General features: G+C 43.2%; 2 long non-coding RNA genes across 5 annotated transcripts; one reads left to right on the top strand and one right to left on the bottom strand.

Moving 5' to 3' along the window:
* Positions 1–238: 238 nt before the first annotated feature.
* On the bottom strand, positions 239–3,085 carry LOC308482162. The gene is made up of 2 exons (XR_013989103.1): positions 3,008–3,085; positions 239–497 (listed from the first exon to the last, which is right to left on the bottom strand). It is a non-coding gene; the product is annotated as an uncharacterized lncRNA (long non-coding RNA).
* Positions 3,086–3,163: 78 nt separating this feature from the next.
* Positions 3,164–21,113, top strand: LOC308482085. Of its 4 annotated transcripts, none has more exons than XR_013988975.1 (4): positions 3,164–3,384; positions 5,403–5,537; positions 7,092–7,292; positions 7,398–7,872. It is a non-coding gene; the product is annotated as an uncharacterized lncRNA (long non-coding RNA). The 4 variants fall into 4 exon arrangements; XR_013988977.1 differs by having other exon boundaries at positions 5,403–5,685; XR_013988974.1 differs by lacking the exons at positions 7,092–7,292; positions 7,398–7,872 and adding an exon at positions 20,807–21,113 and having other exon boundaries at positions 5,403–5,685.
* The last annotated feature ends 4,863 nt before the right edge of the window (positions 21,114–25,976 follow it).

Here is a 25,976-nt window from a genome sequence, read left to right as displayed (position 1 = left end):
TATTATATTTTACCTATTGATTGTGTAGCTTATTTATATGTTCCCTCACACCGATCTTTCCATGTGCCTTTAGAGAAGGCAACTCTGAGTGTACCCAAGAATCAATTGAAGCAGAATTCAATTAATATTATAGTTGTCATCAGGCTGGAGACTCATAGTACATTACCAAGAAGAAGAAAAAGGCATATGTGCCAAGGAAGTTAGCCAAATTCTATATCCTGAAACTTGAATCCTGTAGTCAGAGCTGCATAAAGTTGTTTATTTTGCATATTCTAGCATTCTGCAGCTTGTCATAGGGAGGCTCAAGAAACCAGATGGCTTCTGATATTTTTTTCAGTCATTGCCCAAATTTCAAGCAACCCTCTAAAGTTACAGAGGCCAAGTATTCTCTCTGATGTGTTATCATTTCATGCTAAGGAATATTTGATGTTAAGATGCTTTCAAAGACTTGAGCATTCTTAGATGGTGCAGACTTAAAGCAGGAGCTCCTTCTGAACCTGGATTAGGAAAGTAATTGAAATTGAAACTGCTGATACCACAGTACAATTTATTACACAGATCTGTGCCATCACCACATTGGAATACTGTGTACGGTTCTGGTTGCCTCGCCTCAAAAAAGATTTCACAGCATTATTTTTTTTTTCAAAATTTGAAATGTGCCCACTGGTCCAAAATGTCTGTCAACCTCTGCTTTAGTTTAAAGCAGCATTACCCCAATCTGGTGCCCGCCAGCCAGTAGGACTAATAACCAAGCATGATTAAAGTTATACAAAGGATCTGGAGGAAATCAGTCTGGGGCTGCCTGCCTTAAAGTCTATTCTAGGTAGATTTGTGGAAAGCATGATGAAAGAATTATTTAGCATTTAGAAGGACATAACTTGCATCTGAAAAGCGAAGTCTTGCCTCAACAGGTTTGTGGCATTCTTTGAGCACAGGTGGCTATGTAATATGGTGAACATTATATCATACCCTTCAACATTTCTTCGATGAAAATAGGGATGTCTTATTCTATTATTATTATTATTATTATTATTATTATTATTATTATTATTTTACTCTGCCCATCTCACTAGGTTGCCATCACCACTCTGGGTGGCTTCCAACATATATAAAAACATAATAAAACATTAAAAACTTCCCTATATAGGGCTGCCTTCAGATGGCTTGCGAATCAGATAGCTCCATACCCTCCAACATTTATCCAATTAAAATAGGGATGTCCTGAGGAATAGCAGGACATTTCAGGATCAAATCAGAAACTGGGATAGCATCTGTAAATCCGGGACTGCCCCTGGAAAATAGGGAAACTTGGAGGGTCTGTTATATGCTTGGATTTCCTCAAAATGTTTCGAAGAAGTTGCTCAACAAAAGCTCCTTCCTGAACTTAGCCATCATGGGACAGAAGGATAGGTTGTTCCCTTTATGGTTTGGTAACCGATTAAACAATAGGAAGCTGAGGACTGGAGTAAACAGGCAGTTGTAGCAATGGGGAGATGTATGAGGGGCGCCTTATAACAGAATCATGACTGATTTAGAGTTGAGGTGACCAATGAAGTAGCCAAGTTTGCAGATGATTCCAAATTATTCTGGATGGTGAAACCAGAGCATATAGTAAACAGCTCCAAAATATATGTCCAAACAGAAGCCAAAAAACAAACCCTTACACACCTCATAAATTATCTTCTTCTCTCTCCACAACAGATGTTGATGATGCTGGGGAGCTTTGACACTTTCACTCACAAGTGAATGTATCAAATTCTTCCAACTCATGTTTTACATTAGTATATGCTCAGCATGACAAACATACCTGGGCAAAATGCACCCGGGGTGTCTGGTGTTTGCGTTGAAGAAGCAATTGATGCAGAAAAGGTTCAACAACCCTTCTCTGTCAGCCATTTATTCCTTCCAAATCCCATTCCACCTAGCTGCTTTTTAGATGTCAGACTTGACTCTTCCATCAAAAGTCTAGTTTGGCTTTGCAAAGAGGAATGGTGATATATGGAAATGAATCTTTCACAGATCTGGGGCTTTCTGGTTGGTTGATCTGTGTTGCAATTTTTCAACCTAATATTAATTGTTGCAATTCTCCAATTTAATTCATCCCCTTCCCCGACTATGTATCATACCATACCATAGGTGCATCTCCTGGATTTCTTTCTATAATAAGTTATTAACTTTCATGAAGCTTTATCAGTTTCAGTTCAGTCTCTGATATAAGACACATTGCCTACTTGCAAACAAAAAATAATAGTTGCGACAAATTTGAGAAAACACAATTCTTTTCAAAGAAGAACCTTTTTCTGAGGATGCTGTATATTCTTATCAAGATCTTAATAATTCATTTTTCTCTCCTTAAAAGTTGCAACTAGCATCCTGTGATTTATAATTCTAGAAAAATATATTAGTTTTAACATTCTAACTATAATGGATTCCTTTAAATGGCTGTGACCTTCAATCTAATCAGGGGCTGGACAGAGGAAAAGGAGTGGTGGAGACCACCTCCCCAGACTGACCCTTCCAGGGAGGAGAAAATGGAAGACACCATAGATTAATAACAGGGGTTTGTGGAAGGCCACAGCTCAGAGGCAAATGAGGGGGAAAGTTGGGAAATCATGGGAGAGGAGGAGCAGGCAGAGCCGGAGCAGCAGCTTGCTGACACGTTGTCACTAGAAAGCATTCCAGACCCTCCATCTCCCAGAGCCTAGGGAACCTTAAAAGTAGGAGAGCAAAGAGCTTGAAGAAAGACGGCACTTACTGGCACCCGTAGAGGAGGTGATGAGGTTGATGAATGAGGAAGTGGGAGAGGTGGGGTATAGAGCGGAGAAAGGAAATGTGGTTGTATGAGTCAGTCCCAAAGTCACACATAAAATTGATTATTTGATGGGTACAGGGTTGTGAATGTATATCTACTGGCCTCAACTTGATGTGGTACAAACTGGCAGACCAATCTAAAACTTTCCCCCAATAGTAAAAGTTAATATATCCTCCAAATGAAACTATTCATCACCTGTTATGGAGTTCCAGCTTGACAATGTTGAGATGCAGTCTGACTGTTAACTTTTTCTGGCTTTACCAAGATTTAAAGCATATCCGCTTTGTGACATCACACATGACATCAGAATGGCCTGTTTGCATTCAACCTAGACTATCTCCATGCCAACAGCAATGGCAAGTAAACTTCTGCAACCAAGTAACCATCAGCCTGACTACCCAGTTGTTTCTCTGTAGACTATTGGATGTTCGGTTTTTTGCTCTCATGATCAAAGCCTGAATAAGAGCTGTGTATAATCTGAAAACCTGCTTCCACTGTTAAAGAAAACTAATTGTCAGAGACTGGGCAGAGGAGGAATGGTGGAGACCCCCTCCCCATCCTGACCCTTCCAGGTAGGAAGAAGAGAAAGACAGTATAGATTTACAACAGGGGGTTGAGGGAGGTAGCAGCTCAGAGGCAGATGAGGGGGGGAGAGAGCTGGGAAATCATGGGAGAGCCAGAACAACACCTGGCTGACACATTGTCATTAGAAAGCATTCCAGACCCTCCATCTCCCAGAACACCATTATCCAAGTGGCTGGGTTCTATAACCTCATTCTGTAAAGTTTGAAATAAAAAGGACTGTAAGAAACTTTCCCCTGTCTTTATACTTTCCTGGGCAACCAGCCCAGAGCTGCTGACAGCACCCTGACAACACTTACACTTTTATATTTATTTATGTATATCGTCACACGCAGTGCTTTTTTTTCTTTAAAAAATATGTTTAGGGGTACTCTCATTTTCTTACTCATATTGAAATACTGCCTTTCAATGACGCCAAACTTAGATTCACAAAATGTTTAGGGGTGTGCGTACACCTGCATCCCCCCTCCCAGAAAAAAGCACTGGTCACACGTGACTTTTTCTCACTGCTCAAACAAGTTTAGAAGCCAAATATTGAAAAAAAAAATACAAGTGAAATTTAAACACCACCAGCAAAATGCAATAAATGAAATGGCTGTGAGAAGTGTTAGGTGGTGGGTTGACATAGCAGCCGGCACAGCGATTTCTTCAAGTAGCTCTTTATTATGGTAAGCTGGAATAGAACTAACTGCGAACAGCTCAGCCGGCCTGTATTTATAGGCAGCCGGCTGTCAACATTGTAACCACAACAGCCCAGAGTTCCCGCCTAAAATAACTGCCGCGGACCTGAGTGAAAACTATCTACAGACCTGAGTGAAAACTATATACAGTATCCCCCTGTTGGCCCAGGGTGAAACTACACTACATAACAAGAAGCATCTTTCAAAGAATTGCAACTACAATAAGATACTGTAGTACAGAGTGGTCCTCTTCATTGCTGCGTGCCCTTCAGGATGGTTTTTCATGTTGCTGTCATATGGAGAGAGTGTGTTGAACCTTGAGTTGGATGCAGAAGGAACTAGGGCAGGACAAATCTGGAAGATGTGCAGCAGCATTCTTTCCCAGCTGTAATGCCCAAGTTGTCTTCAACCGCTGCCCTACAAGAAGCATGCTGCAGTATTTAAGCCTGCAAGTTACAGACCATGGATAAGTAAAGGAAGATCTGACCTGTCTAGAAAAGGGCATATGCTCCACATGAACTGAAAATTGGAAAAGGCCAGAAATTCACAAGCCTTCCCCCTTCCAGCCCAATAGATCCCTAGTGAATGGCATTGAGGTTGGTGGCGCAGAGATGCCATTGTGGGTAAGGGCTTTCACCAGAAGCTTCTGGATGCATTTCTAACTTCCTCTTTCTCTAACTTCTATGTGAGCTGTGTCTGTACCCTGGGTATTAATACCTCACAGACGTTTGATAGCTGAAAGAAATGGAACCTTGCAAACTTGAAATTATTTAGCTTTGCTGACCAGAGTTCATTTGAGAGGAAGGCTGGGCTAAAAATCTAATGCAATTTTTTAAAAAAATCTTTTTTGCAAAAATCTAAGCTCTAATTGAATTGTCACAGATTTTACTGTTTGCTTGTTTGTGCTATTTCAACCCATTCCCCCCCAAAAAACTCTCCCCCTCTGTACCCATATATATGTATCTGTCAACTGAGGCTAATATTTTGTGTACACAAAGATTCTGGTGCCTAGTCCATGAAAACTGATGACATAATAAAGTTGTTGGTCTTTGGGGTGCTACAGTTCTTAATCACTCTATTATTAGTTTGATGACTGGTAAGCCATTTCTCTGAGCTAATGATTTAGATTCATATTTGCCCCATGCCTGTAATCCTCAGTTGGTTTCATGGGTGGGGGAAACTTTCCTTTCCTTTTTGTTTTTGTTTTTCCTTTTTGTTATGATATTAAAATTCTGCTCAAGCTAAAATGTGATTATTGAGTGAATCTGGAAGGTATGTATTGCCAGCGGGAGTAAGTAACACATCTGTCAATATTTTCCATATGGCAGGAATTCAAGAGATACCACATCTTTATTCCTTCGGAAGATGTCTGGCATCCAAAAACCGATGATAGCAGCAACAAAATTATTGAAGCAGAACTGATGTAAACAGTGCCTTTGAAGTGGATCAAAGCCTTACAGCAAGTATTTTCAGAACAATGGTTCCTGAAAATAAAAGATCATTAGCTGTCAGTCTTAATGCTTCAGTTTTGACATCTCAAGAAATGCAGCTGCTTCCTTGGCGAGACTAATATATGAAGTCAGTTCATCTAGCTCATTGCTCTCTTCCGGGGTGAGTAGCATCTCTTCAGGGTCTCAGACAGAGGTCTTCCCCAGTCCTGCTCCCTGACATCTTTTAAACTGGAGATGCTCGGAAATGAACTGATTTGCAAAGCGCTTTGCATGGATGCTGATTCTCTTTGTTAATGTGAGATTTCTATACATCTCCACTAGTCTATCTTTGCTGTCTTAGCCTATTTTGCTGGTGTTGGTGTATTGCCAAAATAAACTTGAAATGAGCCTTCCAGCATAGCCTTGAAGCACATCCTTGAGGCATGCTTAAAACATCTGCTAGACAATGAGAATTTTCCCCAGCAACAGGTGTCTTAATCAGGGGATGTGTGGTGTGATGCCGTTGAGTGTGAGGCAGTCAGTGTTGCTCAGTATGGCTGCTGGAGTATGTGAAAGTCTGTGATCCTGTCTCTGTGGCTGGATGGCTGAAGTGAGCTGTCAGGGACCGTGCTGAGGAGGGCTGCACTGAGGAGGTATGGTGGGAGCCTCCCTCTCCCTCTGATTCTGATCCTGAATCTTCCCAGGAACAGGAGGACAGCATAGATTTGGAAGAGTGGTTTGCAGAGGGGCATAGTTCAGAAGGCAGAAGCTGGGAAATACTGGATGGGGAACAGCTAGGAGAAGAAACACTGTAAGAGAGAGGGTTAACAGATTCACAGTCTCTGGATAGCATCCACCCCCCTTCTCCAAAGTCACAGAGAGCTCTGAAAGTGTCAGAGGGTACAAGCTCAAATTGCAATACGTAGGAATGACGTCGATTAATAGGGACGGAGGGGGGGAATACCCCTTTATTAGGAGAACGTCCATTTCTAAGAGATGTGTTCTTTGTGATCATTAAAGATTGTAACTGGTAAGACGTCCCTTTCATTTGATCTCTTATCTACTGCCATGGGGGAGGAAGCCGATTCCCCGAATCCTGACAGGAGCAGAGATCTGTATTTAGATGCAAGATTAAATATACTGCCTCCGGTTGTACTTGAGGGTCAATTTCAAAAAAAAAAAAAAATCCGCTGGAAAAACGGTTATGTCCATGTGGCGATGGCAGTTTTGAATCAGTAGCTCATGTGATTCTAACTTGCACTCTTTATAAAGATTGAGGAGTGAGGCTCTTACTCCTCTACTACATACCAGGCCGCTCAACCATTGCCACTGTGTCGTTTCTTCTAGCAGATCAAGATAATCAGGTGACAGCAAAAACTGTAAAAAAAATTAAAAAATAGCAGGGGCAATTAGAATAAGATCTATTATTTGATTATTGCTGTAAACCTCCAGAATGTATAGTTATAGGTGATGTAGTTAAGTTTTTACCTCTATCTTCAGTGCATATTATTTTATTTTATTGCTATGGCTAGTTGCTGATGCAAATAAAGATTCTGTATCTAGTTCTGTTTCTTATTTAATATGCAGATCAGTAGTGTTATGCAGCCTGTAATGTAAATAATAAAGATTCTAGAGAAGAACTGGATGGATGAAGTGGTTATTCTTGTCACGGGAATTCACCAAGAGAGGGCTGGACTGCTGATGCTGTGAAGACGCAGGAAAAATTTCTGAGTAACTATTAAGACAGAGTAGAGGAACCTTAAGAGTTGGCGCTCATGCACTAACAGGGTGGGTAGAGACTATTGTCTCAAGCCCTGGAGTAGCTGCAGTTTCCTATGTTTGTCTGCATTGTCGTTACTCTAGTATTTATTTATTTATTTTTTAATCTAACAGCTTCTGGAACTGTTGCAAGATGAACCTCCTGGATGAGATACTAACTAACCTCAGCAATGTCATGGTCCTCCCCACTGCATCCTGCTACATCCTTTCATTGTAGAGAACTAAGGAAAAAAGCACTCCTAGCAAACATGTGCCATGATGGGGGTCAACTGGGTAGATGGAAAGAAATCTTTTAGGTGGTCCATTTCCAATGGATGTCTCTGCCATAACTGTAAGCAACTTATCCACCTTTCTGGTGAGGTCGAACAGGCTGGAGAAGGCTCTTTGTACTACCACCACCTATAGTTTGAATGCATGGAGAATGACTTTCTGAATCTCAGAGGAGAAAAGGCGAGACCTGAGGCAGTTCTGCTCCTAGTAACTACGTAGCTTAAAACAGAGTGATCATGGTTTAGTGAGTTCATTCACACAATCAGCTTCAGATTCCTAATTCAATATATTTGTTAAATGCTACAAAGTAAATGAATGAGGAATAAAAAGGTAAAGGTAAAGGTACCCCTGCCCGTACGGGCCAGTCGTGTCCGACTCTGGGGTTGCGTGCTCATCTCGCTCTAGAGGCCGTGAGCCGGCGCCGTCCGAAGACACTTCCGGGTCACGTGGCCAGCGTGACGAAGCTGCAGCTGGCGAGCCAGCACCAGAGCAGCACACGGAAATGCCGTTTACCTTCCCGCTATAAAGTGGTCCCTATTTATCTACTTGCACTTAAGAGTGCTTTCAAACTGCTAGGTGGGCAGGAGCTGGGACCGAACGACGGGAGCTCACCCCGCCGCGGGGATTCGAACCGCCGACCATACGATCGGCAAGTCCTAGGCACTGAGGTTTTACCCACAGCGCCACCCGCGTCCCATGAATGAGGAATATCTGATTGCATAAAAAGGTCATTTTCTAACTAGCCTTGCATGAGTACTGTTTTTTTTTAAAGTGTGTTAAGTACTTGTATATAAAAAGAGCAAAATCCTTACACAAGACCACTTATGGATGCTGAAGGCACTGTGAAGCAATCTATGTAGCAAGCTGAGGCATATATCATACTAAAACCACCCCATTTTACATTGTGTTCAGGGTCTGGGTCGATTGATGATTGACAAAGGGAAACAGAAATGCACTCAAAATTCTTCAGCTGTGTGTATGTGTACATAAAGACACAATGAGTGTCTCAACATTTGTCGTTCCTGTGAATAAGGAAGAATGGTAAATATGGAAGGTTCTTGTATTTCTGTCAGATGGGAGGAAAATATCCTGTTATGTATTGCAAAGGAATTCTTTGGATGTGCCTTGTCCCTTCTGCTATAAGACATGGATAGTAAGTATCATGGCTGAGATGCAATGACTGAATTGGGAAGAAAGGAGTGGAGGTTCTGCATTCACTGTACTCACTGAAAACAGTGGGGCACACTTCTGAATAAACATGGAAATGGTTATGCTATAAGAACTTGCACCGATCTAATGATGTAGCCAACTCACTTGCATGCCTTGCACTGGTATGAAGGATATGACTACAAACTGTCTACATGCAAGGTGGGGAGATTATCACCCTTGGACCAAAAAAAGGCCATTAAGATTGCTATCCTAAATAAAATTACCAGGGAGCAAGCACAATTGAACACAATGGAACACGCTTCTAATTAAGCATGCATAGGACTGCACAGTTAGGCAGTCTCTTGCTTAAATGCTTTCTCTCAGTTTAAATGAAAGAGCGCCATTTTTGTTAACTACAGTTTTCTATGAGCCATATCGTTCTAAATGTGTTCAAATTACTGATCTGAATATGAGCCAAGTGTGAAAAATTAGAAGAGGACAAGCTCAGTCTGAAACCCACTCTATTTCATGGCATCAATGTATCTTATATGTGCCTTGAGGACTTCCTTTGAAGCATGGAGATCTTTTGAAACTCTCTTACATAAATTAGATGGTCAAGGACATTAATGCCATCCCATCAATGTGTGCCTCAGTCACAAGAGTAGTATAAAATTTTAGCACAGACACTCTACCCATCACTTTCCAGATCTAGCCTCATTAACCTACGTCTGCCTGAAAAACTGCATATGCAGCTACTATTGTGAATGATTTTCCTGCTCAGATAACACTTCTGGATGAATTGTGTTGACCATCTAAAAGCAGGTACTTCTGAAAATGGGCTTTGACTTGTTTTACTTTTGTTGTTGTTTTTGTTTTTAAAAATCACCTTACTAAACAAAACTAAGCATACAAGTCCATATTTTTGCCCTTTCATTAAACAACAGATCTTCAAATCTTTATTTCCTACACAGTGGATGATCTGTAAGGTCAAATGACTCTCCACCCACTAGGGACTCAGAAAATCTACTGACTGGTTTCTTTATCATTCATTTCTACCTTGCTTCATCAAAAGGTGTTTCCTCCCTTTACTTGGCTGGAGAATTGCATTGCAAAATTTCAAGCAATTTGATATAAACTTGCGCTGGTAAAAATGGGTCGCCTGATGTCATTGTGATATCAAATGATTGACAAGTGGGTGTTGCTGTCAGACTTGGTTTGCTGGAGATGGAGGAGATAATGATCTAGCCTGCCAGCTTGGTCCAGTTTCCCACCTCTGACTTCACACACACATACACACACACAACCTTCCATACTCTCAACAATTACAGTCCCACAGATACATTCACCAAAGTCCATAATACAACACTGACAACCTAAGAAAATAAGGCTAATGTTACTTTAATTTATGATCCCACCCCAATAAAACCTCACGCTGCCCATTCATAGAGTCACATACATCATCCGATAACCTGCTTTCTGTTAATGGGGCTCTTTGGTCCAGATTGTACAGCTGCATTTTTGGGAGAGGTCCCTCTGGAGATGGAACATAGCTCTGAGCACATGTGTCAGGAATGTGCCCCCTCTCCCAGAGCACAGCAGAAGAGTCAGCCTCTGAAATTGAGCTAAGTGAGCAAGGAGCTGACTCTGCCACTGAGAGCTGTCTGCCTGAGTTTAGAGAAGTTACAGATAGGTAGCCGTGTTGGTCTGCCATAGTCAAAATAAAAAAATTCCTTCCAGTAGCACCTTAAAGACCAACTAAGTTAGTTCTTGGTATGAGCTTTCGTGTGCATGCACACTTCTTCAGATACACACTATGAGCTTTCGTGTGCATGCACACATTAGAGAAGAGTTTAGAGAAGACAGTCTGCCCCTCCCCCAGGCAAGACACTGTTAGCTCCAAAGGAGAGGAAGAGTTGGAAGTTGGACAAAGCATTGCCAGGCAACCAGCAGATAAGCCAGAACTGGAGGGTGTGTCTTCTGCAGTCCCAGGACAAGGAGCTTAGAGAAGCTCAGAGAGCAATGGAAGGGAAGGAGAAGAAAGGTGGGGTTTTGGCGTCCTTCCTGTTGGGGGAGGGACGGTGAGTCAGACTGAGATCATTATAATATGCTTTTCATGGAGAAGTCCCACATTCGTTCCCTGGTATTTCCAGTTAAAAGATGCAAGTTTTGAGAAAGCTTGCTGCCTGAGATTCTAAAGTGTAACTGCCAGTCAGAAAAAGAAAAAGAAAACAATACTGGACTATATCAGGAATGGAAAGCCCATGGTCTTCTATATGTTGTTGACTACAATTCCCATTATCCCTGAACACTGGCTACGAAGACTGAGTGTTAGGACTTGGAGTTCAGCAACTTCTGGAGGGCATGAGAGTTCATCCCTTGGCTTGATGGACAAATAGTTTGACTTGGTGTGAAACAGCTACATAATTTCTCATAGCCTTAAAGAGAACTGTGAAGTGATTGATTATGGAGCAAATGGATAGGGAGCACTTCATGTATTGAGTGTCTTGGGTCATCATTCCACTTACTGATATAAAAGGAAATAACTGAGAGCAGATATCTGTATGTCATATTCTATCTGTCTGGGTATGAAGAGTAATGATACGGAAGATGATAATGTTCAAGTTATAGCCCTAAATTTAATCTCTAAGGTACCATTGAAGTAACGGAAAAACAAGGCCCAGTGTAACTGGTAGGGATGAAGGAATCTGATAATTTCAGCTTCTCTTTTTTGCCTCCTAAACTTACATTTCTACATTTTTGCCTCCTAAACTTACATTTCTACTTCAGTTTGTGATTTTTGCCCCCCCCCCAAGAAAATGTCGTCAGCAGCATTTTAGTGCACAGGGCACACACTTCTATATACAATTGTGCCTAACATGCACACTTTTGCAAAGCAATTTATATAATTTAATGCACTTTTGTAAGTTATTTTCATTAATACATGCATTTGCATGCCCAGGTAATGTGACGTGCTGTTGTCATAACACAAGCAAACAAATAATGAAAAACCACAGACAAGACTTATTGGATTTGAATTAGGCCACAACTTTATTGATTTCAGATGTGAGATTTGACTTGGCATTGGGTATCACCCATACTAACCCAGACCCTCCAAGTGTCCCTATTTTCCAGGGGCATCCCTGATTTAGAGAAGCTGTCCTGGTTTCTGATTTGATCCTGGAATGTCCCACTTTTCCTTAGGATGTCCCTATTTTCTTTGGATAAATGTTGGAGGGTATGGAGTTATCTATCCCCAGAGCCGTCTGAAGGCAATCCTGTATAGGGAAGTTTTTTTAATGTTTTATTGTGTTTTTATATGTCGGAAGCTGCCCAGAGCGCCTGTGGCAAGCCAGTCAGATGGGTAGGGTATAAGTAGTAAAATTATCATTATGGAATGGGACGTCCCTATTTTCATCAGAGAAATGTTGGGGAGTATGCTATCCAGCCCACATGTTGGACATGTGATCAAACCTGTTGAGGGAGATGGGGATGAGAAGCAGAGACAAATGAAAGGATGCAACCTTGAGTTGAGAGAGGGAGGGAGATCCAAAAGGTGACTGCGGTGCCAGGTGAGGGGGCAGGCCAGCTTATATGGCTGAGGAGAGGACCTGAGTGAAGCCTCCCTCAGGAGTCCTGGTCAGCTCCACCCCAGAAGCTGCGCCTGTGATTGGCTAATTTTGTAGGAAGGCCAACTTGAATTCCCCTGGCCAATGGAAAAGGTGGTAATGTATCCCATTGGCCAGAAGATGGTGGAGGGGATGTGATGAATGAGTGGGGATTTGTATTTAAATTTTACCCAAGCTTATGCATTTTTGTAGCACATTACTTGTTTGAATAATGGTATTGTGAAATTCAGAGAAGTTCAAATTTTGAAGGATGGCTCTGTTTTTGTGTATTATTTCAGAAAGTGTGAATTTGGTGGGTTCACCTTCACATACAAACTGAATTAACCCCCCCCCCCCAATTGCTAGTGCCTTTATTCTTGGACATGAGTGGTCTTGCCATAGGTATGGCAGGTATTGCAATGCTGTGCTGGTTCATATCCACATATAAGACCAGGAAAGGGCCCATCATTGTTTCTTGCTGCTTTTGTTTTACTGCTGTGATACCTTTCCCTGCGACTTTCTCTTTTAAGAGATCTATGAGTTATGCAGCATTTTCATTTACCATATTTACATATTTAATACTGCGGTCAAAACGTTCTATGGCAACTGATTGGATTATGCAAATAAGGGGTAGAACTGTTCCAGAACTCTGCCACTTCATAATTAGGGTGGGAGGTTGCAGGAGTGAATGTTTCTTTATATTAAAAACTCATAGCGGGCTTTCAAAAAATCAGTTTTGCAGGGACACGAATCCCTTGTAAAAGTGGCGGATGGTGGGGAGGTGAGATGCAATGACTTGGAAGGAGGCAAATTTCAATATTGTTTGTTGCCTGTCTTTAACTATTTTTTTGAAAATGAAAATGAAATGAAAAATGAAAGCTGTGCAGATGCTAGAAGCAATGGCTGAGCTGGGAGTGGCACTGTATCATGATGTCATGTTGCTCCCGGGATGATTTTGGGTAAAAATAAAAACAAAAAGATTATTTTTCACATAATGTTTTCACTCATCCTTTGAAATTTGGCTGGGCTGAATCCAGCACTGTTAAAAAGAAAACAACAAATCTCACACATAAGCAACTAGAGATAGGAGAGATATATAGCTTGGACTTTTTTCCCTGAAATGCTAACTCTATTTGCATCGTGAAGCCCTTTTCTTTCCCCCTCCCATATCCCCACATAATGCCTGAAGGCTGTACTGTTCAGGAGCAGACCTACCACTTCTATTATTGTGCAAACTAGGCCAAAGTCCCTTTCATAGCAGCTAATTAGGACTTGCACTCTACCTGGGAGTGAATGAAAAGGAAATCATTGCTGAGCAGTTTTTGCAAGCTCTGCAGATGCACTTTGAGAATCCCCATTGGTTGAGCAACTCTGTTTATTTGTATGTTGACGCTTGTGCGTGTGTGTGCTATTTTTCTAGAAAAAGAGATGCTGGAACTCACCCTGAATGCCTCTGTTGTTCTCTTTTAATGGCAATGGCACCCACCTGAGAGAGGCCAGAACTGAGTTCTGGTGAGTTCCAGCTGGAAAAAAAGCCAACAAACACACACACATTTCTAGAATATATTTGTTTAGATTGCATTCTGTAAAAGAATCAATCTAAATGTGAGGGGAAACCAAGAGCTCATTTTCTTAGCACACTGGTTTTGGTTTGTGCTGGAGATACAAGCAAAAGTGAAAACTGGGAGCACTTGAAAGATTAAGAGACTGGCACTGGCACTGCAAATTGAAATCACTTACAGCTTGTGTGTGCGCTGCATATAATCAGCCTCCCCCAGACAGGTATCCTTCATACGCTTTAAACTACAACTCCAATCAGCCCCAGTCATTTTTTTTTTTTTAAATAATGTTTATTAAAATTTTCAAAAATACAGAAAGTAAAAATTAAAATACATTCAGATCCTTTTTTTCATATATCCACTTTCTGGGACTCCCCCCTTCCCCCACCCCTATCATATTCATTTTTCATGTTGTTGGCTCCACAAGCTCTCGGTTCTGATTAAAAACTTAATTTGTTTAAACCATTATTCGAATTTAAAATTTCTACATTCCTCATCAATACCCTTAATAAAAAACCAAAAACTTCTTTCCCAGGGCCCACCCCATTTTCATCCCACAATTTCCCTTTTTTTTTTTAGTAATAAAAACACCCCACATAATAGAAATATCAGAAATAAGAAATAAAAGATATAATAGATGAAACAAAGCCAGTTCAAAAAAAAGAAGTTGACAAGCCTTTGGATTTTAGTTCTCCCCCTCTGTCCCCGGTTTAATTTCCCCCTGACCACCAAACCATGTTATCCGCCTGGAATTCTTACAATCCATAAATCGCCTATTTCCCCCAACTCCTTGCTGGCTCTTTTTTTTTTTTTTTCCTTTCATAATTATTTTTTAAAACACTTAACTTCAGATCTTTAATAAAGCTCCCCCCATTGTTCTTTCCAAATTGTAGTCCAGTTTCCTCTTGTTCCGCTGCTGAAACGTTCTAATTCAGAAGCTTAGTAAGTCTGCAGGGATTCTTGTTATTCAGGAACAAAAACTTGCGTTCAGTCCCTTCCTTTCTTCAATAGAAAATTCTATTGTCTCCTTTAGCTGAACACCCTGTAGACAAAATATTATTTCCGTTTTGCAGCTTTCCCAGAAGATAACCAGTTCTGTAAAATTCCAATGGTATTTTTCCACTTACGACCATCTTTGTAATGTCCCGAAACTCCTCTAGGGGGATTGTTGTAACTTTGTTTTCTCTAGTCCAAAAGTCCGATTGTTATCCATATTTTCGCCATTTTGTATCCAAGTTTTAACAAGTTGTAACAAATTGTATCAAATTTAGCCAGCAAAGTTCTCATAATAAAATCCTCTCTACTTTCCGACTTTGACAGCTACTTTGACAGCTGTCAAAATCTCCGACTCTTTTCACCAGGCTCTCTCTTCAATCACCCCGGTTCCCAGGGGGGGGGGTTACGTTTCTTCTCCCTCAATTCGTCCTCCAGCACAGTTCTTATAATTCCCCATCGTGGAATTCTTAGTTTTTATCAGCAATACAAATCTTTTTGGACCTTGGTTTCCCCGTCCTTGTCTTGGAAGGTTTACAATAGGGGGGGGGACTGACTTCCTTTTTGGATCCCCCCCCGCTCGTGTCCAATTCAAAAAGAAATTCTTTTTTTCCTCCTTTTAAACCCAGTTTCCAAATTACTCACGGGTTGTTGTTAAAAAGTCCGAATTTTCAATGGAAGAAGTCAGCGCTCTCCGCCGGATGGCATGCGGCTGCGCTCGGCAGGGATAGCAGAGGACTCAAAGCACCACGCTTCTCCCCGGCACCCGATCCGTAGCCTTTAAAAAGGCTCCTTCACGAGTCGGGAGGGCGCTGACGGTGCCAGCCGAGTCTCCATGTCCACGGCCCTCGTGGCCGTGGTTTTTAAGGGTCCCCGCATCGCCGGTGCGGTAGGACCCAGCCCCTGCCGAGCAGGCTCCCTCCGGAGCTCGGAGGGAGTCCGCCATTCGGCGATGGCGCCAACCCGGAAGTCCCCAATCAGCCCCAGTCAGCATAACCAATGGACCAAGATGATGTAAGCTATAGTCGAAAGCCATGGTTCCCAACGTGGGGCACATGCCCCACGGGGGGGGGGGGATTTGATTATTTTTTTTAAAAAATAATAATATTTATTAGTAGTTTCAGAATTATAGAAAATAAAAATAAAAAATAAAAAACAACACAATAATACATAAAAAAGAGAAAAAAGAAAACGCAAAAACCAGTACAACAGTACAGCAAAAAGATAAAACGGAAAAAGGAAGACAGAAAAAAAAACACCACAAATCCCAAATTATATATCTATAACTTCCATTTGCTTGTTTCATTGACCTCCTCGCACCTCCCTTCTTGCATTGCAGTTCAACTAGTTATTTCAGCAAATTCTTTCCATCTTTCTCAATTTTTGTTACAAAATTTATCTTAACAATTTAACCTAATAATTAGCTCAACAGATCCTTTCCATCTTTCCCCATATTCTGTTATTCAAATTACCTTAGTTTATTTAACCTTATCTTACCCTAAAATACCTTAAAGCTTAAATCTTAGTTTTCAAATATACATAACTCCTGATATCATTTCTGCTAGAGTCATATAGTTTCATTCCAACATTTTCCCTAATATTCATTAATTTTAAGCTAATTCCCCAAATATAAAGTTTTTATTTATATTTTTTTCCAATCTTCATCCAACGTCTCTTCTTCCTGGTCTCGGATCGTGTCGGTCCTTACTGTCTATTCCATCTAGTCCATCAACCTGGAAGCCTTATGTCCGAGGCCCTTAAGTCTCTTCCATGTCCCTTCTGCAGTTCTTCTTCTTCTTGTTTATACTTGCCCTTTTCCTTGTCTTTTGTTGGTGGGACAATTTGATTTTTAAGGGGGGCAATTCAAGAATGAGTTATTAACCATTGATGGCCTTTTAGGGTTCCTACACATGAATAGAAGTTCACTTTTTAATAATAAGAAATACCATATTTTTCGCTCTATAAGACGCACCAGACCATAAGATGCACCTAGTTTTTGGAGGAGGAAAACAAGAAAAAAAAATATTCTGAATCTCAGAAGCCAGAACAACAAGAGGGATCGCTGTGCAGCGAAAGCAGCGATCCCTTTTGCTGTTCTGGTTTCTGGGATAGCTGCGCAGCCTGCATTAGCTCCATAAGATGCACACACATTTCCCCTTACTTTTTAGGAGGGAAAAAGTGAGTCTTATAGAGCAACAAATACGGTATATGTCATGGGGGGGGGCATCAGGATTTTAGAGATGCTTAGGTAGGGCATGGCCAAATAAAGGTTAGGAACCACTAGTCTAAAACATCTGGAGAGCACCAGGTTGGGGGAAGGTTGTTGCAGTGGCACTGGCACCCCATAGCATAACTGCCAGGTGGCTGAAAGACCCCTGAAACCCAATACTATTCTCTGAAACTGACCCAGGAGACAGGATCAGGACCATTGTAAAACAATGTCTCCAATACCAACATTAAAGAGTTGGTTAAGGAGGATGGTCAATGGTATCAAAAGCCAATGAGAGATCAAGTAAGAATAACAGTCATGCTTCCCTGTCCTCTTGATAAAGGCAATCGATCTGTGCCACCAAGGCCAATTGAGTCCCATCAACAGGCCTGAACCCCAACTGGAATTGGTCAGGATAATTGGTTTCATCCCAGAGTACTTGCTACTGCTGCAGCACGACCCTCTCAATCAATCCATTTTCCCAGAATGGTGTTATTTGTGACCAGGAGGCAATTGTTACAAATCAATGGATCTCAGGTGGGATTTTTAAAGAATTGTTGCTTCTTTAAAGCCAGTTAGAACCACTCCCTCCTGCAAGGATGCATAGACCACATCCTGAATGATGATAGCATAACAACAACAACAACAACAACAACAACAATAACAACCCTAAAATATTTTAAAATAACTAAATCCCAACAAACAGGGTCAAACAACTGTTGATATCAACTGTAGCAGAAGGACACTCAAGGTACCTGCCATTAAAAACTTTTTTTCAAATTCATCCTTGGTAATATGGCACCAGACTAGACAAAGGATAGTTGTCAAGTCTCTCTGGATAGTCTGGGAAACTACCATTCTCATTACTGTCAAAGATGGGAACACCTGCAGCAGGGACTCATATGGTCTTGATAATAAACAGGCAGGCTCAGATGCAAGAAGCCAGACCTTCAGATACCCCTGCTCTAGGCATCATCAATGACACCAGCAAGAATGCGATGGGACCCAATGTGGAACAGGATGAATCTCTAATGTGTGTGTGTGTGTGTGTGTGTTAAAATAAATAAATAAATAGGCATATTTTGAGCTCACTGCAATTGGAGTCAAGGGGAGTTGGTCCATCATAGCCATAGGGGTGAGAAACCTGTTTTGTTTTTTGTTTTTTTAAAGTAGTTTACATTCCCAGGAAGCTGATTTTTTTCAGTCAGGAAGAATTTGTTCCCTTGCTCTGTACTGTACTGTTCCAGAATAAATACCTGTTTAATTGTCTTCTCATGCTATTCCTCCATCACAAAAGAGGTATCAAAGCACAACAATTATTGTAAGAATTTGGGAAACTTTTCTTAGTCCTCTTGCATCTTAGAAAGGAGGCTGGGGTGAGGGAGCGCATAATGAGATCCACTGTGGGGAAGTCAAGGAACAATTTGCAAGCTGGAGCTGTGTTAGTGCCTATCTTTCTGAAATCATGAAGTCTCTAGAATTAAATCAGTTGCATGACCCAGTTACAAAACTCACCCAATAAAGACTCTGCAAAGTGTTTTGTTTTGTTTTTCATTTCTTTCTAGGAGCACCAACTCAAGTGAGTACACAAAGCTGGACTTAATTGAGACAATATCCCTACAGAAGACGAACTTCTCTAGCAGAGTCTGTGGTGATCACAGCTCACCCAAGTCAGATGACAAAAGCTGGATGTCAGAAAAGTCACAATGTATGGATGGACAAGGCCTGGGGCTCCCCAAACAAGGTTGTTAAGCACCTGGTAGGGCACAATACATGGGAAAGCTGTGTTTGGCTTGATGGGTCACTGGAGCACTGTGTCTAGTTATGGGCACTGCAATCTAAGAAGGATATTGACAAGCTGGAACATGTGCAGAGGAGGGTAAACAAGATGATCATGGGTGTGGAAACCAAGCCTTACAAGGACGGTTGAGGGAGTTGGTATGTTTAGCCTGGAAGAGAAAAGACTGAGAGGAGATATGATGTTGTTGTTGTTTAGTCGTGTCCCACTCTTCGTGACCCCATGGAAGGGGCTTGAATAACTCAGAGAAGCTATGAGCTATGCCGTGCAGGGCCACCCAAGATGGACAGGTCATAGTGGAGAGTTTTGACCAAACGTGATCCACCTGGAGCAGGAACCGGCAAGCCACTCCAGTATCCCTGCCAAGAAAACTCCATGGACAAAGATAACAGGAGATATAATAGCCATCTTCAAGTATCTAAGGGACTGTCACATGGAAAATGGAGCAAGCTTGTTTTCTCCTGTTCTGGAGGCTAGGACCCAAACCAATGGCTTTAAGTTAAAAGAAAGGCAATTCCCACTAAACATCAGGAATACTTTCCTGACAGTAAGATAGCTGTTCAATAGTGCAATGGACTCCCTTGGAGATTTTTTAGCTGATTTTGGATGGCCTTCTGTCATGGATGCTTTAATTGAGATTCCAGTGATGCAAGAAGTTGGACTAGTTGGTTCTATTATTGCTACCCCTGGTCCCCTCCCAAACTGGTGGGTTGAGCTGGCTGGGACTGATAGCAGTTGCAATCTAAAACTTCTGGAGGGCATCAGATTGGGGGAGGGCTGGTGTGTTTGTGTGTGTGTTGCTATGAAGCCACTGAAGTGCCTTATAGTAAGCTATGATAAGTTTTTTACTTAAATGTTGGACGTGGGACTAAATGGATTAAAAGTCACAATTAATAGGTACAAAATTTGAGGTATTGAGACTGCACTCCTACCTGGGAGAAAGACCCAATGAATTCACTGGAGCTTGATAGATAAAACTTTATTCGCATTAGCCAATGGCCATAGCAACAGTAAAACATTACAGTATACACAGAAAAGGAAATTTGATATAAGAGCACAATTTAAACTCCTGAATCAGCAATCAGTTAGTGGCCCTTATTCTGATTGCCCCTGCTATGAACCTAGCAACCTTTGCTCTTATCTGCTCATTTTGATCTGATAGAAGAAAGAACATTGTGGCAGTAGTTGAGCACCCTGGGATGGTTAGTATGAGTGGGGTGATGATCTCGTTCCTCAGGTCTTTATAGAGAGTACAAGACGGGAGGATGTGTGCCGCTTTTTCGGTGCTACCATCTCCACAGGGGCAAAGGCATTTCTCAGGCGGGATCTTTTGGAATCGAATCTCAAGTACCCCAGATGGCAAAACATCCAGTCTTGCAAGTGTAAAAGCATGTCTGTATTTTGGGATAATATGTTTGTGCAGATATGGAGCCAGAGAATAAAAATGGAGAGGTGGAAAATGAATATACCAAGGGCAGAATTTCCTTATAGTGTCCAGGTTGTTCTGATGCTCGATATCTATTAGACGTTGACCAGTTAGGCTGTTTGCTTTAGTAGGGCCCATACTGAGTAGGTGTTGTGGGGATAGGCCACAAGAGTGAAGTTTTTGATAGACAGTTTTAAGCCAGGCACTTTTATGGAAGTCTTGAAGTACTAGGGATAGTAAATCGGGGGGATTTGAGGATTTGGAGCTTACTTCAGAGCAGACATGCTTAGCGTTGAACTTAAATCTATTTCTATCCCCTGCTGTAACAACAAAACAAAGAAAGATGAGGACACTTTAAGAAAACCTCTCCCAGAAAGAAGCAATCCCTCCTCTTCTCCTCCAACTCATAACCTATCTGATCCTATTATGGACACTTCCTTAATAGTCCTGACAAAGTGTCCATCCCTTCATAGGGAGATGGGCTGATTGCTCTCAATACCATATATTTCTCCAGACTTCAAGATAGGTTGGAAATACTTCAAAGGGAGCATGCCTTTCTGCATCTACCAAGCTCAAGATGATGTAATCTTGGTGAAAGCAAGCCTGCAGATTTTGAGTGAGAGACCGACTACGAAATCAAGACAGCTGAAAGTAAGCTCTGGGAGCATGGTGGTGAATAGCTGGCACTCTCCTAATCACTGGTGAGACAGTGGATTTGGCTAACCATTGAAGTGCTTATGTTGTGTTTCCACCTATGTTCAACCTATAAATTTGTAAATGAACTCAAAAACCCCAATAAGCTGCTGGTGATCTGTTGGGACCAGGGGAGACCAAACCTGGGTAAGCTCAATTTCTTTGTTGCTTTTTCACAACTCGAAGAAGTGGGGGAAATTTAATACCCTCTCTGCCTATAGCATGAGTCTGTGGCCTTCTAGATATTGTTAGACTCTCCCATCAGCCCCAACCAGCATGGAGAATAGTCGGCTGTGATAGGAATTGCCACCATGAATTGCTGGCCAACCCAAGCTACAGTCAGTGGGTTGGGTGACAAAAGAGGGTTAGAATCAGGGCTTTTTTTCCAGGTGGAACTTATCAGAACTTAGTTCCAGCATCTCTCAGGTGGTCGCCATTGCCATTATAAGAGAACAAGGGAGGCGTTCATGGTGAGTTCCGGCACCTCTTTTTCTAGAAAAATAGCACTGGTTAGAAACCTTATAGGTTAATGAAAGCAGATCTTACTCATCGTTTTGTTATGTTGAAAATGATCCCAGAACACATTCGGCATATATTCTGAGTCAAATGCGGTAGGAGGAATTGCAACCCTTTCACTGGCGTTTGATACCATCAAAGAGCAGCATTTCTTTGTATGCATGTTGTCCTGTCAAATCCAGTGTTTATGAAACAACCAAGGAATCAGTGCTGCTTTCTCCCTGTCTCCCCCTCAACCTCACAAAAATAGTGGTAAATGAATATATATGAGCAGGGCTTTTCTGCATTCTGCATTGAATTAACTGGAATTTGTTTGTATTATACAGTAGGCAAATGATACATACGTAATTATTTTGAATAATTCCTTCTGATTCTGTTAGGCATGAAACCCTACTCCAGTTTTAAAATGATGTCCAGTGCTTCCTATCATCCTTGTGCCTCTCCAGATTGTTGTTGTTGTTGTTGTTGTTGTTGTTACCCCCTCCAAATTATGTTTGTTTGTTTGTTTCTACACCACCCATCTGCCTGGGTTGCTCCAACCACTCTGGGGGGCTACCACCCAAAAAATAATAAAATAATAAAAAACACAAAACACAATAGATTCAAATCTGTCTTTGCAAGCTGAGAAACTAGAAACATTCTGCATCAATGAAAGGTAGGGTTCTCTGACTCTTCAGTCCTAGTTAGAATGTGTGCAATGCAATTCTGGAACTGTACAATATATGCATTGGAATATGCTTTTTAAAAATAAAATAAAATTAGGCAGCAGTGTGTGGCTGTTAAAAGGCGATAGGAGATCATAACTCAATACCGATGCAGAAAAATTAACAGTTTAGGAAATGTAAAGAAAATGAAGGTACTTTTTTTCACCTTTGGTGGACGTGCCCAAAGATCAAGGCCTTCTGGGAAATGATATATAATGAACTAAAAAAGGTATTGAAATATACTTTCTTGAAGAAACCAGAGGCCTTCCTCTTGGGCATGGTTGGCCAATTGGTGCGAAGGGAAGACAGGAATTTTTTTATGTATGCGACAGCAGCAGCAAGAATACTCATTGGGAAATACTGGAAGACACAAGAATTGCCTACCCGAGAAGAATGGCAGAGAAAAGTGATAGACTATATGGAACTGGCTGAGATGACCGGCAGAATTCGAGATCAAGAAGAAGGGTCGATGGAAGAAGATTGGAAAAAATTTAAAACATATCTTCAGAAATACTGCAATATAAAAGAATGTTAGAAAAGGTTGGAGAAGAACACTAGACCGTATTGGCAGACAGAGTATAATGGAATAAGTAAATATGAAGTGTAAAATAAAAGATAGAGGAGAATTAAATATTTTTGAATGTTAAAATAAGCAAATGAAAAGAAGGTTAGAAGGATTTGCTGGAGATACGATTTGAATTAGAATACAAAGCAGAGAAGTGAGAGGAAGTCACGGAAATAAGTAAATGGGAAAACGGTTCTAATGGTTTAAGTTGAATTTTTTTTGTTTGTTACTTTTTATTGTGATTTTCTGTCGTGTATTTTTCTTTGTATTGTGTGTTTTTCTTGTAGGATGTATGTGATTTGTAGGATGTATGTGATTTGTTTTTCTTTTTTTTACTTTTTTCTTTTTTTGTAATCTTAAAATTTGAATAAATATTATTGTCAGAGCTGCTTCCAGATCCTAGCTCACAGAGGATCACGCTAGCCAGCGATCATTAAATAAAAGTCTTTATTGAGTTACAGTTTCCATTCTCAAGCTGCTGCGTGCAACTCTACGTCTCATGGTTAGATCGGCGAGGCTCCATCTGAGTCTCTGCCCCTTGTACACCAACTTAATATCCTAGCCTTGCTCCACCTTTTCCGCCTGACTGTTCTTCTCTGGGTCCCTCTGCCCCCCGGGGTCTCTTCCTTCCGGGATTCCTCTGACGCTGACCCCCCTGACTCTTCTCCCTCCTTTCGGCGGGCTTTAGGACCTGGCTCCCTTTCCGGGCTGCCTACTGCGCCACCTTCCTGTGCATTTGAACTTGGCACGCGCGCCCAACCTTCCACCTTCCGTCTGACCGTTTCTTCGCTCCCCGATGGAGGTGTGGCCACTCCTGACTCGTGCCCTCCCCCCTGTTGTGAGCTGCCAGTGCTTGATCCCTGGCGCCCTTCCTCTTCCCTGCTCTCTGGCGGTGACGCTGGTCCTGATTTCCAACTGCTCCCCTCTGAGTCCCCTCTGGCTCTATCTTCCTGGGGTGTCCCCCTAGGCTCCCCCCTTGCCCTGGCCACTGGTGCTCCTTTCTGTGAATCTTCTGATTCACTGGAAAGACTCGGAGATCTCGGGTCGTCGTCATCACTCATCTTTTCTTCTGCCTCCTCTCCCTCGCTCTCTGTTTCCTCCCTTGCCCTTGCCTCTGCTCCTGAACCCCTGACATCCATCCCCCCCTCGAAGCCCCCTCTTCCCCCTCCCCTCCTTCCGGTGCGGGATCTGGGTGCTGCCGTGTCAGGGGGACGAATGTCGGATACAGTTCGCTTCCCGTGGCGGGCCGCCATCCGAAGTCTTCCGGTTCTTCCTCCCTGCTCTCGTTGACGACGGTCACCTCCGCTTCCATCTCTGTGCCGCCGTGCTCGAAACCCGGGTCGTCCCCGAAAACGTCCATGTCCGTCTCTCCCTCGTTGCCTTCTGGAGACGTTGCTCGTCCTGGACCCTCCAGCCACCTTCTGCGGAACTGCTCCTCTGGTCGATCATCCCACCAATACGAGGGTTCTGAAGCAGATCCCGAGGGTGACCCCTCCGGGGAACGGGCGTCTCGTGTCGGTTCCTCGTCCGAGTCGAACCCCCGGAACGTGCTGGCTGAAAGCGTGGGCGTGAAAAGCCAGTCGTCGAAAAAGTCTGCTGGCATTGGCCTATGTGGGAAGAGGGCATGAAACTCTTCTTTGAGCAGAGGTTCGTCTAAAGCGTAGCCCGGCACCCAGCTGTTGGCACTGGCCGGGGTGCCCTCCTTGGCGAGAAGGTATTCTACCCCCTCTTCCCCCCATCTGGAGTCCAAAATCTCCGTGACTTCGTTGATGCGCTCCTCCTGTGCCACTCCCCCTTGCCCGGTTCTCTCTCGGAGCGGACCCGGTGCCGTTCCTGGTTCCTGAAACCTGTGAGGTGCCTTGTAGGGAGTGAGCACCGATCTGTGGAACACCGGATGCATTCTGGAACCCTCCGGAAGAGCCAGCCTGAAAGCCACCGGGTTGACCTGTTCGTCGACTTGGTAGGGCCCCAGTTGTTTATGCCCTAGTTTCTTCTTCGCCAACGACCTGGCCGGCACTGCGTGGGCTGCTAACCAGACCCAGTCTCCCACATGGATCTCTTCGCCAACCCTTCTGTGTTTGTCCGCTTGTACCTTGTATGCGTGTTTAGCCAGCTCCAGGTGCCGCCGCAGCTGATCGTGGACCTCCTGCAACTCCGACGCGAACGCATCTGCTGTCTGCGGCTCCCCCTCCCCCATTCTTTCCAGTCCCGGGAAGGTTCTAGGGTGCCTCCCGTTGTTGGCGAAGAACGGCGTGACCCCCGTGGACACGTGCTTCGTGTTGTTGTAGGCGAACTCGGCGAGAGGCAGGTAATCCACCCACGTCGCAGGCTGTTGATTCGCATAACATCTCAGGTACTGCTGCATGATGGCATTGACCCGCTCCGCTTGCCCGTTGGTCTGCGGGTGTCTAGCCGACGCCAGGTTGATCTTGACGTTCAGGAAGCCCATCAGCCTCTGCCAGAAGTTTGAGATGAACTGTCGCCCTCGGTCGGACAGAATAGACCGCGGCAGACCGTGAACCTTGAACACGTGGTCTATGAACAGTTTGGCGGTTTGTTCCGCCGTGGCCACCTTCGCACACGGAATGAAATGTGCCATCTTGGAGAACAAATCCACCACCACCAGCACAGCCGTCTTGCCCCTCGAGCTGGGCAGATCCGTGACAAAGTCCAGGGCCACTCTCTCCCATGGCTCGAACGGAGTTTGCAGCGGTTCCAGCAGTCCGGCCGGCGGTCTGTGCACTGGTTTGGACCTCTGGCAGGTGTCACACCTCGCCACGTAGTCCGCGACTTCCCCTCTCATTCCGGGCCACCAGAAGTCTCTGGCTACTAATTCCACCGTCTTCTCCTTGCCAAAGTGCCCGGCAGTGGGCGCGTCGTGCAGCTGCTGTAGTACCTTGGCGCGAAGTTCGTCTCCCGGCACGTAGATGGCCCCTTTACGGATGAGCAAACCATCTCGCAGCTGGAACTCGTCGGTCGCTGCCGTGCCCCTGTGCACCTCTGCCATCTTTGCTTGCGCGAAGGAGTCATCCTGCAACGCTCGTCGCACCGCATCCAGGTCAACTGTTGCCGCCGCGCACGCCCACACTGTCGGTGCGAAGATGTGCATGGCGGCCGCTGGCGTTGCCTCCTCCAGATACTGTGGCTTACGGGAGAGAGCATCCGCCATGATGTTGGTGTCCCCCGGGACATACTCTATTCGGAAG

Source organism: Podarcis pityusensis, assembly GCF_964106645.2.
Source record: "Podarcis pityusensis genome assembly, chromosome: 7".
NCBI lineage: Eukaryota > Metazoa > Chordata > Lepidosauria > Squamata > Lacertidae > Podarcis > Podarcis pityusensis.
This window is presented reverse-complemented; position numbering and strand designations above follow the sequence as displayed.